This window comes from Osmerus eperlanus, chromosome 4, assembly GCF_963692335.1.
Source record: "Osmerus eperlanus chromosome 4, fOsmEpe2.1, whole genome shotgun sequence".
Taxonomy (NCBI): domain Eukaryota; kingdom Metazoa; phylum Chordata; class Actinopteri; order Osmeriformes; family Osmeridae; genus Osmerus; species Osmerus eperlanus.
This window is the reverse complement of record NC_085021.1, coordinates 4,985,721-4,999,942: the sequence shown is the minus strand read 5'-3', so window position 1 is coordinate 4,999,942 and position 14,222 is coordinate 4,985,721.

Genomic DNA, 14,222 nt, shown 5'->3' with positions numbered 1-14,222 from the left:
TCCAACAATGATTTGAAAGGATTTACCATTACTTTTAAAGGGAGAATAATTTGCACAAAAACCTTAATATTTTAAAAAGTATAAAAGTGAGAAATTAGAAAATACCCGCAAGCTGAAATGAATTTCAAAAATGTGTGAGTCACACAAAAGAGGCAGTGTGGAAGCTGAACTGCATCATCTTAACAAAGCTAAGAGCTAAAATAGCCTACAATGTGGGAGAAGCTGAAAGCTGAACTGTTAAACAGAAGAAGAAGTAGGCTAGCTAGTCGTAACAAGAATATTATCGTTTTAACAGATTAAATTATAGTTGGGATAGTAATAGCAGTAGCAGATGTAGCCTACCATTGAGTGCGTTTACTCGGCTTTCTTAGTAGGAATCAATGTGTTGATGGAATGAAACATACAGCAGTAGAGCCGATACAGGAAGACACGGCGACACTTTGTTGCAGAAGGATGATGGTGCAAGTTTTGTCCGTGGAGCATACAACGATTAATAAAAAAGAATCATGTAGACGCGTTTATTGAGTAATCGCATAACTAACTAGAAAAGGCTGTTCCTGCGAAACAGCAGTGAGAATGCTGAAAACCTGAATGGGGATAGCTGACCATGCTAAAAAAGCTGAAAATAGTGAAAATTTAGTAGAAAGTTATAAGCTGAAGCTTCAAAGCAACCGAAAGGTATTTTTGAAAGGGGCTGGAGCAGCATTCCAACAATGATTTGAAAGGATTTACCATTACTTTTAAAGGGAGAATAATTTGCACAAAAACCTTTATATTTTAAAAAGTATAAAAGTGAGAAATGAGAAAATACCCGCAAGCTGAAATGAATTTCAAAAATGTGTGAGTGACACAAAAGAGGCAGTGTGGAAGCTGAACTGCATCATCTGCATCATCTTAACAAAGCTAAGAGCTAAAATAGCCTACAATGCGGGAGAAGCTGAAAGCTGAACTGTTAAACAGAAGAAGTAGGCTAGCTAGTCGGAACAAGAATATTATCGTTTTAACAGCTGAAATTATAGTTGGGATAGTAATAGCAGTAGCAGATGTAGCCTACCATTGAGTGCGTTTACTCGGCTTTCTTAGTAGGATTCAATGTGTTGATGGAATGAAACATACAGCAGTAGAGCCGATACAGGAAGACACGGCGACACTTTGTTGCAGAAGGATGATGGTGCAAGTTTTGTCCGTGGAGCATACAACGATTAATAAAAAAGAATCACGTAGACGCGTTTATTGAGTAATCGCATAACTAATTACACATGTAAACGGAGTAATCGTATTATTGGTATAAACCGACAATTGCTAGTAATCGTGTTTCTCATGGTCAAGTAAATGTACCAATCACCTGTGTGAGAGACTGAGTGGTGCGTGTCTGTCGTTACGGTGATGGTGCAGCTATGATTGCTAACGCGGTGAGGGCACAGAATAAGAGAAATGTAGCTAGAATCCACACCTCAAACAAGATAACCTAGACGCAAAACTGTACGTCCAATCCAAAATCTAATGATATTTTCCGAGACCCAAGACTCTGCCGAAACCAGAGATATTCTTTATATGTATGTGTAGTCAGAAATACGACTCTACCTGCAGTTTCAAAAACGTGTTCCTTCTGCTTTCCTGGTGCGTGTTTGTTTGGTTGCCACGGCGATGGAGCAGCTATGATTGCTAACGCTGAGGGCAGAGAATAAGAGAAATGTAGCTCGAATCCACACCTCAAACAAGATAACCTAGACGCAAAACTGTACGTCCAATCCAAAATATAAGGATATTTTCCGAGACCCAAGACTCTGCCGAAACCAGAGATATTCTTTATATGTCTGTGCAGTCAGAAATACGACTCTATCTGCAGTTTCAAAAACGTGTTCCTTTTGCTTTCCTGGTGCTTGTTTGTTTGGTTGCCACGGTGATGGCGCAGCTGTGATAGCTAACGAGCTAGGCAGAGAGAAAAACGAACATTTACCTAGCATCCACACCTCAAACAAGTTGACCTAGACGCAAAACTATACGTCCAATCCAAAATATAAGGATATTTTCCGAGACCCAAGACTCTGCCGAAACCAGAGATGTCCTTTATATGTCTGTGCGGTCAGAAATACGACTCTATCGGCAGTTTCAAAATCTTGTTCCTTCTTGCTTTCTCTGACTGATTTTACTCACCTCTCCATTGAAGTTAGTGAGAGAATATGAAAGGCTGCTCTCGCTTCAAGGCTCATAGCTGAAAATCTGTAAATGTGAGCTCTTTAGTAGTTACATTGGCTGAAAGAGGACAATTTTTCCTACATTTTAAGGTATAACTTGTTTCTGTAAGTTAAACTATATGAACGTTAGAGGAATTTGTTTGACAAATTAGTTGAATATCAGAAAAAGAGCAGCAAGCAGAGTGCTGCTCATTCATAAAAATCAAGAAGGAGCAAACATTTTAATGTATTTCAAACTGTCATAATTCAAAATTGGCTGAACATTTGAAAAAGCTGAATCATTTGGGAATAGCTGAATGTCTTGTGAACATTTTAAAGGTTGAATGGTGTCTCTAGCTGAAAGTAAGCTGAAGTAGTTACGTTTGAAAGAGGAGGAAGCTTTTTAATGATTTGAAAGGATTTACCATTACTTTTAATGGGAGAATAATTTGCACAAAAACCTTAATGTCTTAAAAAGTATAAAAGTGAGAAATACCAAAAGTCATAGCCATCATCTCCTGAAGGAGCTGAACGTTTTGATACAAAAGTTGTAGGAATCGGTTAAAGTATGCAGAACGAGTTAAAGGCCAAAAAACGGCGGAAGAACTGAGAAGTTGAAAAGCAATAGTGAGAATGCTTAACAGCATTCTCACAATAAAGAGAAACAGGAAAACAATAGTGAGAATGCTTAACCCTTTGACGCGTACGAACACACCGGTGTGTTGAGTCCTGGCTGGTCCCTGGAGCGTACCAACACACCGGTGTGTTGGAACGCGTCCTTTAGAATGTCCAGTTTGGCTTATTACGTAACAATAAACTCTTCAGCATTAGCCTACGCGTATGTTATAAACATGAACCTCAATTTACTGTATATTTTGAGAAAGTTTACCTTTATTATCCATAAGAAAACGTTCAAACAATTTAGTTTAGCTAATGTTAGCTAACAGCTAACCAAAAATAACTCACGCTTTACTCACGCCACCTAGTAAACCATAATATTATCCGTTTTCCTTGACTTGGCTATCGCTTTCAACAGATTTTACTATTGTACAACCAACCAGAGATCGAAATAATAGATATACGTTCACAAATATGCATCTAAAACATCTGACATTCGTCTGTCTTTCGTCTCGTTTTGAGCTACTAGAGGCCATCTTTGATTTTTTTGTCTTCCGGCAACAAATATGACCCTTGATGATGTACCCCTTGACCCCGTACACCTCAGTATTTTCTCGTGAGAAGAGTAGGTCATCTCGTTGACCATTTGACACCCACAATGCAGAGTACTGATCAAAACAAAAAACATGGCAGCCTACATTATCGTCATTAGCCAAGTTAGCTTCTCGAAAGCTACACTACGATAATATATCATATCAATTCACTGTGGATTCACCTGTGTGAATATTTAAAAATCGGAACAGTAATGACAGTACTAAGTTATTTTAATAAATATTTTAATAAGTTAAAAATCCCACACCAACACGTTTCTTAATTTTTAACACGTATCCTTTTACTCATTTCAGGTAGCTAATTACATGTCCAGGAAAGGGTACAATCTCGTCATTGTCACGTTACATATCAATGAATATCATTAGCACACAGCTATAAAAAATATCACATCAAAATGATTTAAAACCTTGACACTGTGTACGGGTAGGCAAAGCTTCCGTCAACATATCGGCAAAAAGGTACAGCATGTTTGAGTTGTGTGATGTACTGGCTATGTTTAGGACATGATCCTTTACACAGGATCCACTATGGACATCCAGGATCATGAAGGGCTTGGGATTTCTGGATCTGTTGTCATGACAAGTCAACTGGTATTTATTGTCATCATATACTTACAGTACACAATGAAACAAAACAACGTTCTTCCAGGACCTAGACATAACCTAGACAACTACAACAACTGTGTGGAATTAGGTCAATAAAATTGGTCCAATAAGACAAGATGAAATTTGTGACAAATGCCTCAAAACACCAAGAAGTGGGGATACTGTGAATGTAAACAAGTAAGCTAGTGCAAGGGAAACTGAATGTAAACATAACATACTAATACCATAATACATGGACATCAGTTATTGAGGTAGCAGCAATATGCAAAAATATTGAGTTTGATGATGTACAGGAGCGTGTGGGGTGCATGGGTTTGTCCACAATGCGTGTGGGTTTGGGGATGCAGCATTTGGTATAGATGTTTGTGAGGGAGGGCAGAGAGATCCTGACTATCTTCTCAGCTGTCCTCACTGTCCTCTGCAGGCCGTGATGCAGCTCCTTGGGATGCTCTCTACAGTCCCTCTATGCAATGTGGTGAGGGTGTGGGATGGGAGATGGGCTTTCAGCCTTTGCAAAAAAATAAACATGCTGCTGGTACATCAAGGAATTAGGTGTTTGACGGTCTCGTTGATGTTCAGCAAGGAATGGTCACTTTGTGCTGACCGTACTTGCTCGACACCTGAGAGAAGGCCATGTACTATACATGGACAATTTGTACAGCAGTGCTGTCATGTTCTGTTTCTTGGAACGGGGCCTGTGCGGGCCAACATTCACCTGTAAAATTATAGGGAGATGTTCAAGATATAGAAAACGGTCAACAGCAGGCAATCAAGTGGTATGACAAGTGGTGCGTTTCATTACAGTATGAAACATTACAGTCATACATTGCCGTCTTGTCATTTCAATAGGTTGTTAGATTGAATAAGCATAAAGTCTGGTTTATTCTACATGTCGTCCATCAACTAGCCCTAGCCCAGATTTTCCAAACAAATTACACTTGCCTCTCATTTTTGCTTGAACTGTGGCCTGACAATAAATGAGGAATACATTTTCTATCAACACGGAAATTAATGACAGTAGATGGTAGCAAGAGATCACAAAACATAGCCATCAATATAGAATGGATGTCTGAATTATTGTGTTTGCTTTAATTGGACTAAACATGGCAAGTTAGTAATCGCTAGTTACCTGAATAATACCCTTTACTACGAGCTAGCTAGCAAAAACATCAGATAGTGGAAAACAACCACAGGTCATGCTTTCGTCTCAATATCATGCCACAGGTATGTGTATATTTTGTGGGTATAAATAATCTACTCACCAGAAAAGTTTCCCAGATAAATTGAAGCCAACCAAATAGGTTTGAAGGTATCCAAGCAGCATGAGCTTGCTTGATCGCCTTTCGCCGAGGTGTCTGGGAGTCATGTTCCAGTCTCGCCTACAGTATAGCTCAATTTGGTTGACGATCAACAGTTGCTGCTAATTTACTTGGCTATGTTACGTAGTTTGTGTAGTAGGATTATAACAAAGTAATGCAAGTGCATCTAGTCAGTCTAGCGTATTACTAGGATTGTAATGTATCGTTTTGTTTTCGTTTAGCTGGCTTCCATCCAGTAACTTATTTTGTGAACACTGGCTGCGTTGCCAACTCAGAAGGTTTACGAGATGGAAGCCAGCTAGAGAAAACAAAACGATGAATAGAAATCAAATTAGACTGACTGGATGTATCCAAATTATTTTGTATTCGTTATAATCCGACCACACAAACAACGTAACATAGCCTAGTAAATTAGCAACAGCTAACTTGTTGATTGACTCTTTACTACACTACGAGCTAGCTAGTTTGGCAAAAACATCACCTCGTGAAATACAACAGTTCATGCTTTCATCTCAGTATCGTGCAAACTATATGGGTGGTATAATTTGAGTTATACAAATACTTCAGTCACCAGAATAATAGCCAAAATATCTACTTTGAAGGTTTCCGCCAGTCCCCTGAAGCGGAAGAAATACGTAATGAGAAGGTGGATAAACAAAACAACCAATGAATGGAGTATTCGTCACTAATACGGGGTGCAAACTAGGTCAATGGAAAATGCGAACCGATAAATACTTAAATTGTATAGCAATTCGATTTTAATGCGTCATAATCAATTTCTGGAACGTTGAGATTGATCCAAACTCACGCGCATAAAAAACTCACTCTGGGGGACCAGTCAAGGAATTTAGAACCTACGTGTGAAAGGGTTAACAGCATTCTCACAATAATATATAAGTGAGAGAACAAAGGTTGTGCTCTCGCCGAAGGTTTGAGCACACCCAAATAGCCTACAATGCGGGAGAAGCTGAAAGCTGAACTGTTAAACAGAAGAAGTAGGCTAGCTAGTCTTAACAAGAATATTATCGTTTTAACAGCTGAAATTATAGTCGGGATAGTAATAGCAGTAGCAGACGTAGCATATCATTGAGTGCGTTTACTCGGCTTTGTTAGTAGGATTAGGTTAGGAGGCTAGCTAGTCGTAACAAGAATATTATCGTTTTAACAGCTGAAATTATAGTTGGGATAGTAATAGCAGTAGCAGATGTAGCCTACCATTGAGTGCGTTTACTCGGCTTTCTTAGTAGGAATCAATGTGTTGATGGAATGAAACATACAGCAGTAGAGCCGATACAGGAAGACACGGCGACACTTTGTTGCAGAAGGATGATGGTGCAAGTTTTGTCCGTGGAGCATACAACGATTAATAAAAAAGAATCATGTAGACGCGTTTATTGAGTAATCGCATAACTAACTAGAAAAGGCTGTTCCTGCGAAACAGCAGTGAGAATGCTGAAAACCTGAATGGGGATAGCTGACCATGCTAAAAAAGCTGAAAATAGTGAAAATTTAGTAGAAAGTTATAAGCTGAAGCTTCAAAGCAACCGAAAGGTATTTTTGAAAGGGGCTGGAGCAGCATTCCAACAATGATTTGAAAGGATTTACCATTACTTTTAAAGGGAGAATAATTTGCACAAAAACCTTTATATTTTAAAAAGTATAAAAGTGAGAAATGAGAAAATACCCGCAAGCTGAAATGAATTTCAAAAATGTGTGAGTGACACAAAAGAGGCAGTGTGGAAGCTGAACGGCATCATCTGCATCATCTTAACAAAGCTAAGAGCTAAAATAGCCTACAATGCGGGAGAAGCTGAAAGCTGAACTGTTAAACAGAAGAAGTAGGCTAGCTAGTCGGAACAAGAATATTATCGTTTTAACAGCTGAAATTATAGTTGGGATAGTAATAGCAGTAGCAGATGTAGCCTACCATTGAGTGCGTTTACTCGGCTTTCTTAGTAGGATTCAATGTGTTGATGGAATGAAACATACAGCAGTAGAGCCGATACAGGAAGACACGGCGACACTTTGTTGCAGAAGGATGATGGTGCAAGTTTTGTCCGTGGAGCATACAACGATTAATAAAAAAGAATCACGTAGACGCGTTTATTGAGTAATCGCATAACTAATTACACATGTAAACGGAGTAATCGTATTATTGGTATAAACCGACAATTGCTAGTAATCGTGTTTCTCATGGTCAAGTAAATGTACCAATCACCTGTGTGAGAGACTGAGTGGTGCGTGTCTGTCGTTACGGTGATGGTGCAGCTATGATTGCTAACGCGGTGAGGGCACAGAATAAGAGAAATGTAGCTAGAATCCACACCTCAAACAAGATAACCTAGACGCAAAACTGTACGTCCAATCCAAAATATAAGTATATTTTCCGAGACCCAAGACTCTGCCGAAACCAGAGATATTCTTTATATGTCTGTGCAGTCAGAAATACGACTCTACCTGCAGTTTCAAAAACGTGTTCCTTTTGCTTTCCTGGTGCTTGTTTGTTTGGTTGCCACGGTGATGGCGCAGCTGTGATAGCTAACGAGCTAGGCAGAGAGAAAAACGAACATTTACCTAGCATCCACACCTCAAACAAGTTGACCTAGACGCAAAACTCTACGTCCAATCCAAAATATAAGGATATTTTCCGAGACCCAAGACTCTGCCGAAACCAGAGATGTCCTTTATATGTCTGTGCGGTCAGAAATACGACTCTATCGGCAGTTTCAAAATCTTGTTCCTTCTTGCTTTCTCTGACTGATTTTACTCACCTCTCCATTGAAGTTAGTGAGAGAATTTGAAAGGCTGCTCTCGCTTCAAGGCTCATAGCTGAAAATCTGTAAATGTGAGCTCTTTAGTAGTTACATTGGCTGAAAGAGGACAATTTTTCCTACATTTTAAGGTATAACTGGTTTCTGTAAGTTAAACTATATGAACGTTAGAGTAATTTGTTTGACAAATTAGTTGAATATCAGAAAAAGAGCAGCCAGCAGAGTGTGCCACTCTGCTTGCTGCTCATTCATAAAAATCAAGAAGGAGCAAACATTTTAATGTATTTCAAACTGTCATAATTCAAAATTGGCTGAACATTTGAAAAAGCTGAATCATTTGGGAATAGCTGAATGTCTTGTGAACATTTTAAAGGTTGAATGGCGTCTCTAGCTGAAAGTAAGCTGAAGTAGTTACGTTTGAAAGAGGAGGAAGCTTTTTAATGATTTGAAAGGATTTACCATTACTTTTAATGGGAGAATAATTTGCACAAAAACCTTAATGTCTTAAAAAGTATAAAAGTGAGAAATACCAAAAGTCATAGCCATCATCTCCTGAAGGAGCTGAACGTTTTGATACAAAAGTTGTAGGAATCGGTTAAAGTATGCAGAACGAGTTAAAGGCCAAAAAACGGCGGAAGAACTAAGAAGTTGATATAATAATAACTAGAAAAGGCTGTTCCTGCGAAACAGCAGTGAGAATGCTGAAAACCTGAATGGGGATAGCTGACCATGCTAAAAAATCTGAAATAGTGAAAATTTAGTAGAAAGTTATAAGATGAAGCTTCAAAGCAACCGAAAGGTATTTTTGAAAGGGTCTGGAGCAGCATTCCAACAATGATTTGAAAGGATTTACCCTTACTTTTAAAGGGAGAATAATTTGCACAAAAACCTTAATATTTTAAAAAGTATAAAAGTGAGAAATGAGAAAATACCCGCAAGCTGAAATGAATTTCAAAAATGTGTGAGTCACACAAAAGAGGCAGTGTGGAAGCTGAACTGCATCATCTGCATCATCTTAACAAAGATAAGAGCTAAAATAGCCTACAATGTGGGAGAAGCTGAAAGCTGAACTGTTAAACAGAAGAAGAAGTAGGCTAGCTAGTCATAACAAGAATATTATCGTTTTAACAGATTAAATTATAGTTGGGATAGTATTAGCAGTAGCAGATGTAGCCTATGCGTTTACTCTGCTTTCTTAGTTGGATTCAATGTGTTGATGGAATGAAACATACAGCAGTAGGGCCGATACAGGAAGACACGGCGACACTTTGTTGCAGAAGGATGATGGTGCAAGTTTTGTCCGTGGAGCATACAACGATTAATAAAAAAGAATCATGTAAACGTGTTTATTGAGTAATCGCATAACTAATTACACATGTAAACGGAGTAATCGTATTATTGGCATAAACCGACAATTGCTAGTAATCGTGTTTCTCATGGTCAAGTAAACGTACCAATCACCTGTGTGAGAGACTGAGTGGTGCGTGTCTGTCCTTATGGTGATGGTGCAGCTATGATTGCTAACGCGCTGAGGGCAGAGAATAAGAGAAATGTAGCTAGAATCCACACCTCAAACAAGTTAACCTAGGCGCAAAACTGTACGTCCAATCCAAAATATAAGGATATTTTCCGAGACCCAAGACTCTGCCGAAACCAGAGATATTCTTTATATGTCTGTGCAGTCAGAAATACGACTCTACCTGCAGTTTCAAAAACGTGTTCCTTTTGCTTTCCTGGTGCTTGTTTGTTTGGTTGCCACGGTGATGGCGCAGCTGTGATAGCTAACGAGCTAGGCAGAGAGAAAAACGAACATTTACCTAGCATCCACACCTCAAACAAGTTGACCTAGACGCAAAACTATACGTCCAATCCAAAATATAAGGATATTTTCCGAGACCCAAGACTCTGCCGAAACCAGAGATGTCCTTTATATGTCTGTGCGGTCAGAAATACGACTCTATCGGCAGTTTCAAAATCTTGTTCCTTCTTGCTTTCTCTGACTGATTTTACTCACCTCTCCATTGAAGTTAGTGAGAGAATTTGAAAGGCTGCTCTCGCTTCAAGGCTCATAGCTGAAAATCTGTAAATGTGAGCTCTTTAGTAGTTACATTGGCTGAAAGAGGACAATTTTTCCTACATTTTAAGGTATAACTTGTTTCTGTAAGTTAAACTATATGAACGTTAGAGGAATTTGTTTGACAAATTAGTTGAATATCAGAAAAAGAGCAGCAAGCAGAGTGTGCCACTCTGCTTGCTGCTCATTCATAAAAATCAAGAAGGAGCAAAATTTTAATGTATTTCAAACTGTCATAATTCAAAATTGGCTGAACATTTGAAAAAGCTGAATCATTTGGGAATAGCTGAATGTCTTGTGAACATTTTAAAGGTTGAATGGTGTCTCTAGCTGAAAGTAAGCTGAAGTAGTTACGTTTGAAAGAGGAGGAAGCTTTTTAATGATTTGAAAGGATTTACCATTACTTTTAATGGGAGAATAATTTGCACAAAAACCTTAATGTCTTAAAAATTATAAAAGTGAGAAATACCAAAAGTCATAGCCATCATCTCCTGAAGGAGCTGAACGTTTTGATACAAAAGTTGTAGGAATCGGTTAAAGTATGCAGAACGAGTTAAAGGCCAAAAAACGGCGGAAGAACTAAGAAGTTGAAAAACAATAGTGAGAATGCTGAACAGCATTCTCACAACTAGAAACGGCTGTTCCTGCGAAACAGCAGTGAGAATGCTGAAAACCTGAATGGGGATAGCTGACCATGCTAAAAAAGCTGAAAATAGTGAAAATTTAGTAGAAAGTTATAAGCTGAAGCTTCAAAGCAACCGAAAGGTATTTTTGAAAGGGGCTGGAGCAGCATTCCAACAATGATTTGAAAGGATTTACCATTACTTTTAAAGGGAGAATAATTTGCACAAAAACCTTTATATTTTAAAAAGTATAAAAGTGAGAAATGAGAAAATACCCGCAAGCTGAAATGAATTTCAAAAATGTGTGAGTGACACAAAAGAGGCAGTGTGGAAGCTGAACTGCATCATCTTAACAAGGCTAAGAGCTAAAATAGCCTACAATGTGGGAGAAGCTGAAAGCTGAACTGCTAAACAGAAGAAAAAGTAGGCTAGCTAGTCGTCACAAGAATATTATCGTTTTAACAGATTAAATTATAGTTGGGATAGTATTAGCAGTAGCAGATGTAGCCTATGCGTTTACTCGGCTTTCTTAGTTGGATTCAATGTGTTGATGGAATGAAACATACAGCAGTAGGGCCGATACAGGAAGACACGGCGACACTTTGTTGCAGAAGGATGATGGTGCAAGTTTTGTCCGTGGAGCATACAACGATTAATAAAAAAGAATCATGTAGACGCGTTTATTGAGTAATCGCATAACTAATTACACATGTAAACGGAGTAATCGTATTATTGGCATAAACCGACAATTGCTAGTAATCGTGTTTCTCATGGTCAAGTAAACGTACCAATCACCTGTGTGAGAGACTGACTGGTGCGTGTCTGTTACAGTGATGGTGCAGCTATGATTGCTAACGCGCTGAGGGCAGAGAATAAGAGAAATGTAGCTAGAATCCACACCTCAAACAAGATAACCTAGACGCAAAACTGTACATCCAATCCAAAATATAAGGATATTTTCCGAGACCCAAGACTCTGCCGAAACCAGAGATATTCTTTATATGTCTGTGCAGTCAGAAATACGACTCTACCTGCAGTTTCAAAAACGTGTTCCTTTTGCTTTCCTGGTGCTTGTTTGTTTGGTTGCCACGGTGATGGCGCAGCTGTGATAGCTAACGAGCTAGGCAGAGAGAAAAACGAACATTTACCTAGCATCCACACCTCAAACAAGTTGACCTAGACGCAAAACTATACGTCCAATCCAAAATATAAGGATATTTTCCGAGACCCAAGACTCTGCCGAAACCAGTGATGTCCTTTATATGTCTGTGCGGTCAGAAATACGACTCTATCGGCAGTTTCAAAATCTTGTTCCTTCTTGCTTTCTCTGACTGATTTTACTCACCTCTCCATTGAAGTTAGTGAGAGAATTTGAAAGGCTGCTCTCGCTTCAAGGCTCATAGCTGCAAATCTGTAAATGTGAGCTCTTTAGTAGTTACATTGGCTGAAAGAGGACAATTTTTCCTACATTTTAAGGTATAACTTGTTTCTGTAAGTTAAACTATATGAACGTTAGAGGAATTTGTTTGACAAATTAGTTGAATATCAGAAAAAGAGCAGCAAGCAGAGTGTGCCACTCTGCTTGCTGCTCGTTCATAAAAATCAAGAAGGAGCAAACATTTTAATGTATTTCAAACTGTCATAATTCAAAATTGGCTGAACATTTGAAAAAGCTGAATCATTTGGGAATAGCTGAATGTCTTGTGAACATTTTAAAGGTTGAATGGTGTCTCTAGCTGAAAGTAAGCTGAAGTAGTTACGTTTGAAAGAGGAGGAAGCTTTTTAATGATTTGAAAGGATTTACCATTACTTTTAATGGGAGAATATTTTGCACAAAAACCTTAATGTCTTAAAAAGTATAAAAGTGAGAAATACCAAAAGTCATAGCCATCATCTCCTGAAGGAGCTGAACGTTTTGATACCTAAATTGTAGGAATCGGTGAAAGTATGCAGAACGAGTTAAAGGCCAAAAAACGGCGGAAGAACTAAGAAGTTGATATAATAATAATAAAGAGAAACAGGAAAACAATAGTGAGAATGCTTAACAGCATTCTCACAATAATAAAGAGAAACAGGAAAACAATAGTGAGAATGCTTAATAGCATTCTCACAATTACACATGTAAACGGAGTAATCGTATTATTGGCATAAACTGACAATTGCTAGTAATCGGGTTTCTCATGGTCAAGTAAACGTACCAATCACCTGTGTGAGAGACTGAGTGGTGCGTGTCTGTCGTTACGGTGATGGTGCAGCTATGATTGCTAACGCGCTGAGGGCAGAGAATAAGAGAAATGTAGTTAGAATCCACACCTCAAACAAGATAACCTAGACGCAAAACTGTACGTCCAATCCAAAATATAAGGTTATTTTCCGAGACCCAAGACTCTGCCGAAACCAGAGATATTCTTTATATGTCTGTGCAGTCAGAAATACGACTCTACCTGCAGTTTCAAAAACGTGTTCCTTCTGCTTTCCCGGTGCGTGTTTGTTTGGTTGCCACGGCGATGGAGCAGCTGTGATCGCTAACGAGCTGGGCAGAGAGAATAACTAATGTAGCTAGAATCCACACCTCAAACAAGTTAACCTAGACGCAAAACTATACGTCCAATCCAAAAAATAAGGATTTTTTCCGAGACCCAAGACTCTGCCTAAACCAGAGATATTCTTTATATGTCTGTGGAGTCAGAAATACGACTCTACCTGCAGTTTCGAAAACGTGTTCCTTTTGCTTTCTCTGACGATCTCACCAGATTTGCATTGGTCTCTATGGGGCGAGAGTTGGACTTTGTCTCGCTTTCGTGGGGCTCTGAACAAATGTGTACGTCTGTTGGATTCAACAGACATCTGTCTACGACCAGCACAAAATTAGCTATCTATTGATCCAAAAACGAAGCATGAAGAGCGAAAATTGTGGCAATGCTGGAAAACTATAAATATTTTTTCAACGACATCCGAAGCTGCCCTCCACTCTAAGCGTTTCAGTCTGCACTCTAGGGTTTCACGTAAACACCCATGTAAATATCAGAAACGGCTTGAAAAAGTCATGAAACATAATCAGTGATATTGAAAAAAGTTGAATAGATATCAAAAAGCTGAATTATTTAAAAATAGTTTAGGGTTTTGTCAACATTTTAAAGTTTAAATGGTGGCTCTAGCTGAAAGATTGAGGAAGAAGAAGGATTTGGAAGTTGAAGAAGTTTAAAGAAGTTTGAGAGGATTTGAAAGAAAACTTCATTGGAAACCCATGTTAAAAATATTATGAATATTGATTTATATTAATTCAAGCATAAGAGGTATAAAGCTGAAAAGTCATAGCACCCATGGCCTGAAACTGCTGAATTTTTTGATAGCTGAACGGTTTTAATAGCTGAAGATTTGAAGGCGCTGAAAGGTGTCTTGGAAGAAATAGAAGAAGAAGAT